General features: G+C 54.1%; 1 long non-coding RNA gene across 2 annotated transcripts; it reads left to right on the top strand.

Annotated features, from left to right (window-relative positions):
* The first annotated feature begins 725 nt into the window (after positions 1-725).
* On the top strand, positions 726-5,278 carry LOC135180349 (uncharacterized). 2 transcript variants are annotated; one of them, XR_010304403.1, is made up of 5 exons: positions 726-1,034; positions 1,153-1,361; positions 2,945-3,050; positions 3,594-3,770; positions 4,804-5,278. It is a non-coding gene; the product is annotated as an uncharacterized LOC135180349 (long non-coding RNA). The 2 variants fall into 2 exon arrangements; XR_010304404.1 differs by lacking the exon at positions 2,945-3,050.
* The last annotated feature ends 208 nt before the right edge of the window (positions 5,279-5,486 follow it).

Raw genomic sequence — 5,486 nt, forward strand, 5'->3', positions numbered from 1 at the left:
ATTTTCTCCCCAAAACGATGCTCAAACGTCTGACTGAGATGCCTGGAAAATGGGGAATGCTGAGGCTGGGCTTCCATTCCCACCAGACTTGGGTTTAACCCTGCAAAGCTCCAGTTTGGGAGTTAAAGGATTCATATTTAAGACCTAGCCAGGATGGTGAGTAAATAGTTGCCATGTCCTAGGTGCCTGAGCTGAGATAAGAAAGGCAGAAAAATCCCTCCAGGGCAAATATTGGGATTTGCAGGGGGGCTGGTGTTGGGAGTCTCTATCCCTGGATGAGAAGAGGGCTGGGAAACAGCAAGATGATGGGTTTGGGGGGGTACATTCAGAGGATATTCCTTCCTGCAGCAAACCTGCTTCCTGGCCCTGGGCTCCCCCTGTCAGAGCATCATGCCCAGCTGTTTGCCCCGATGGGCTCCTTAATTAAGGTGTGTGATTTCAGGCAGCTGAAGCCATCGAGGAGAGCTGCTGTTTATGCAGCAAGGGCAGGAGGTAATGGCAATGCTCCTGAAAAATGTTATCCTAAGTCAGATAAAAAGCCACAGCAGTGGAAGGTGCTCTGCTGCTCCTCAGCTCTCCAGGATTGAGGGGTAAGCAAAATCCCAGAGCCTCCTCTGGTGAGGCAGGGCTGTGGGTACTGTCCATCACCCTGACTCTCTCCACCTGGCCATGTCACAAGGGCTGCCAGGCTTTGGCTGGGAAGCTGGAGTGGGCTGGGAACGGAGGTGGTTCACACCAGTTCCCGGGTTGAAGCTGGTGTGGCTGTTCTCATGTGCAGCCACCACCGCACCTTGGTTCCTGCAGGGATGGCTGTGGCTGAGAGGGCGAATCCTGGCTCAGGGTGGGGACTGGTTTTGGACACATCTCCCTTCACATGCCCTGGGCCTGTTTTTCCCAAGGAACTCTAAATTTCCTGTGAATATGTGAGCCAGGATGCAGCAAGCAGGCTCCTGGAGGTGGATTTTGGGGAATGAAGAGCCAGAGCCAGATTCCTGATGCGTATGGGGCTGAGGTGATCCCAGCATCGACCCTGGGTGAGGACAGCTGCCCGTGCAGAGCTCCAGAGGTAGAGAAGCTCCTTCCTGAGCAGCCAGAGGAACCTCTGGGGTGGTTTTTAATTTCTTTGCGTTTTTTTTTGCTGCCGATTTTCAGAGTGCTCTGCACCTCCTGCTGCTTTCTCATCCCTTTTCTCCTCGGTACCTCCGGAGCAAGCAGCAAGCAGGGCTGCAGTACCACGGCTCTTCCCAGCAATGTCATCGCCACCACGGCAGTCTCAAGGTCAGGGTGAAGCCTGGTGTCAGTCCACAGCTGAGCCAGCACACTGGAGGGTGAGAGCAGCCAGTAGCAGCCCCGGGGCAAAGGTGAGGAGGATTGATGGGGTTTCAGATCGCTGCTATTGATCGCTGGGGCTGTCTGGACAGCGGGAGGTGGGACGGAGGGTTGGGTGCTGAGGTGTGTTGCAGCCAGGGAGGCTTTTTGGACGGAGGCAGAGGAGGTGCCTAAGGGTGCTGGGAACCCTCCTCGATGTCCCCATGGTAGAGGATGTGATACCTAGCAGCTGTGTGCCTCCAGCCTCATCCCTAACCTCATCCATGGGGAGGAGAAGGAGAGGTTAGCTGTGGCTGATGCTCTGCTCCCAGCTGCTGCCCAGCAGAGATTTGCAGCTGAACTCTGTTCAGAAAGCCCCTCTCAGCCTTTCCTCATTTCTTGCTGGATTTAAGGCAGCTTCCAAGTTCCAGTCAAATCCTGCCTGGAGCTGCCAGGAGAGCTGGCCAGCATCAAGGACGTGCCGTTTCTGTACCCACCACACAGCCAGAACTGCTGCCGTTGTGCGGATGATGATGATGGGTCGGCGCTCCAGCCCTCCCTGCCCTTTGCCAGGACGCAGCCTGCACCCAGCCCTGGGTGCTGCTGCAGGCAGGGCCGTCAGGGCTGTGGTGTTGCCTCCTCTTCATCACTGCCTCTTTTTAAACCAGAGGAACCTCTCGACCCCAGATCCCCTTAACTTCACCCACCTGTCCTCCCTGTAACCTCCCTCTTTCCCAGCACATGGAAGCACATCCCGGCGGGATTTACGATCCCAGGGACTTCCTGCGCTGCCTTTCAACGCACTCGCCTCCTTCCCGCCGCTGATAAATCAAACCTCTTCGGTTTGGGTTGCTCCTTCCTCACTCCTTTATTGATTTCCATTTCTCTCCTCTGCCTCCCTCCGTCCCCGAAGGTCTGAGGGGATGTTGAGGGGCAGGGGACAGTGGCAGAGCAGTGAAGCTGCCCTGAGACCACAGCAAGGACACACATTAGGTCTCCAAGTGAAATGCTGGTGGCTGGGAAAAACAGGGCTCGGGAAAATCCTGCATCCTTGGTACAGACTAAACACCACTTCCCACATCTAAACATCACTAGAGTGTGTCCTGCAGGCCCTCAACACTCAGGGCTTTCCAACGAGTCCACCCCAGCATCTCCCTGAAGCAATTTTCCTGGCAGCCTGCAGAAAGCCCCACAGCAGGGTCGGGCATCCCAAGGCAGCCCAGGGCACAGAGGAGCACAGAGAAGGTGCCGGGGGCTGCACAAGCAGCGTCCCTAAACTGAGCATCCTCCAGCTAGGGCAGGGATGGGGAGCAGGCTCCAGCTGATCCCCCCCATGGGACGCCTGATCTGCTCTTTCCACTGGTGACTCATGGAAAAATCCTTGTTTTGCAGCAGCTGCTCAGCATGCTGGGTGTTGCTGCCTCCATGTCTCCCTCTCCTTTTGGATTTTTAAAGATCTGTGGCATGAAAACATCTGGGATCCTGACTTTTCTCTGGAGCTTACCTCACCTGAAGGCATTTTTGTGCCCCTCTGTGTGTGCAGGGCTGGCTGTGCAAACCATGCTCCATCAGCCACCAGGGAACTGGTCTGGTCACGCTCTCAGGGTGGAATTTTTGGAGATTATTGTTTTTTTAGTGGCTCTCATAAAATGAAGGAGGAAGCTTGGACCCTGTGCTAGCTGCTCGAGTGCTGGTTTTGGCACTCCTGCCAGTGCCACCAAGGGACCACACAAAGCCTCTCGGTAAGGTTTGTGGCACAGCCTGGGGCGGTGGTGATGGGGTTTGGGTGTAAGTAAACTCGGGTGTTTCTGTGTGTTCCCAGTGTTCCTAAAGGGCAAGATGGGATGACGTGAGACCTTGTCATGTGGTTCAGCTCCTTGCTGCCTTGTAGGGACCAAACTGGATCTGCTTTTATTTCCTTTCAGTTTTTCCAAGGGCAGGGATGCAGCAGGGCCCCGTTCCTGGCAGGCTCAGCCCATCTCATCCCTAACTGGTCACAGAAGGAGACTGGCACAGCTCTAAATTTAACTGAACTGGCTTCTTGAAACGATTTTTATTTGGGGAACAGGACCAGAGAGGGATGTTCCTCAGTCCTCACCACCACCTGGCTTATCACACCTTCACCCTTTCCTGTCAGAGCCCTGACCCCACCGTTGCCACTCTCTGGGCAGCAGATTAGTAGTCTTTTTCTCTTTGGGGATGATTTAGTTTGGAAGCTGGGTTGGAAAATTACTTCCAAGCCTCAAATTAGAAACAGAATAATAATAAAGTGCCTTGTTTTGGAGGGGGTGGTGTGTGTCATCCCACAGCAATGAGAAGCTCGTGCTGAAGAGGAGCAAAGAGCTGTGATTGATTTCTCTAACGCTCCCCAAAGGACTGGCTTGGCTCCGGGATGCTGCTCTCGCTCCCTTGTACCCATGGATGGGGACAGCTGAGCTGCCATGGGCAGGGGAGACCCCCAGGTGGGTACCCTTCCAGTATCACCCAATTTAGTTGTCCTTACACTTGTTTTGTGGGGAGAAAAGGGCATCGTGCCATGCCCTTCCCTGGGGGGTTTGGATGGAGAGCCGGTGTGAAGTGATGGGGCAGGAGACAATATTTTGCTGTGCTGAGTTGGAGGGAGGTGTGAGGAGGAGACTGTTTCTCCTTGGGGTGGTTTTCTTTTCAATGTGGTGGATTAGAGTGATTTCACTGTGGGTTGCTCTCTCTGTGGTCTCTATCTCCCCCCTCCCCCCCAAAAAAAAAGAGAAATAAACAAACCAAACATCAGGTCCTATGAAAACTGGGTTGGATTCTTGGAAAAAGGAATCATGCTGGGGCATTACCTAGTTCTGCCTGAGAGGGGTTCATCCCTCTGCTCACCAGCCACCACGGAGGTGCCAGAAAACCCTTACAAATACTCTGTTCCAAACAGAAGTTGGAAGGGATTCTGCCCACACGCAGGAATGGTGGCTGCTCAGGGGCTCAAAGACCTTGTTTAAAAGCTGAATTCCATCCTCAGGGAGCCTTCACTCTGCTATGTTTTTCTCCCTGTCAGGTTTGAGATGTTGTGCAGCCAAAAAGTGATGTTTGAGGTGGGGTGCCCCCAGAGTAGGTTTTAGGGGTAGTGGTCTGCATGGAGCCAGTCGCTGGTGATTTAATAAGACATTCTTGTATGTTAAACATCACCAGCTGAGAGGAAACCTCTGTCCTGAGGCTTAACAGCCGTGCAAAAGATAAAGCAGGGAGGTAACCCCTCCAAACAGCACCTTCCAAATAACCACCACTGCTCCATATCTAATAACTGGAGTAAGAAGGATTGGGATGGAGAAGGTAGAACAGACATCACACCTCACCAGCTCCCAGCAACCTCATCCCGGGGCTGGGTTTTCTCCCAGCAAGGTGTTGCCCAAGGATGCTGGAGCAACATCATCTCCTCCTTTCCTCTCTTTTTCCTTTCTCACCTCTCTCTCTTCTTCTTCTTCTTTTTAATTTTATTTTGTTTTATTTTCCCAGGCCCCAATTTCTCCCCCGCGGAGGCAAAACGCTTTGGCTAATTAGCAAAACGTGTCGAAGAAAATGATTAATGTCCCGGGAGGAGGTTTAGCTGCCTTTGTGCTGGCCTTGCCTGACTTCTGCTCTTAAAGGTTTTATTAAAAGATAAGGGGGCTGGTGAGGGGAGAGCAACGAATGTGCCCCCCTGGGTGTTAAGGGGTCGGAGAAGAGGGGGGCCGCGGGGCAGGTAGGGGTCACGCTCGGAGGGAGAGGTGAGGGTTTGTGTTTCTGTGCCTCTGTGTATGGCTGTCACCGCGGTGTCTGGCCTTGGCAGGAGAAAAGACGTGAAAAAGGAATGGCTGAATGGCTCCTTTCTTCTTCCAGGGGCAGGTAATTCAATCTCCTCGGCCGGGCTATGAATGTTGCTGTGTTACAGAGCCGTGCGTGGGTGCGCGCTCCGGGAGCCAGGCTTTAGGGGGTCTCGGCGAGGGGATGCTTGGGGTGGGATTCTCGGCTTGGTGCTGAGCCCAGTGTCAGGGAGGAGGGATGAGGAGAGGGGATACAGCTGGGCTTCTGTGCTGCTCGCCGAGGGACAAGGGTGGCAGCGGGGACAGAAGTGCTTGGGCACAGGGTCTGACAGACTCCGTGGCTGCAGGGGTGTTGGGGGCTGGACCTGAGTCCCATGGGGCATGCCAGACTCCGAC

The sequence above is a fragment of the Pogoniulus pusillus genome, chromosome 13 (genome assembly GCF_015220805.1).
Source record: "Pogoniulus pusillus isolate bPogPus1 chromosome 13, bPogPus1.pri, whole genome shotgun sequence".
In the NCBI taxonomy this organism is placed as follows: domain Eukaryota; kingdom Metazoa; phylum Chordata; class Aves; order Piciformes; family Lybiidae; genus Pogoniulus; species Pogoniulus pusillus.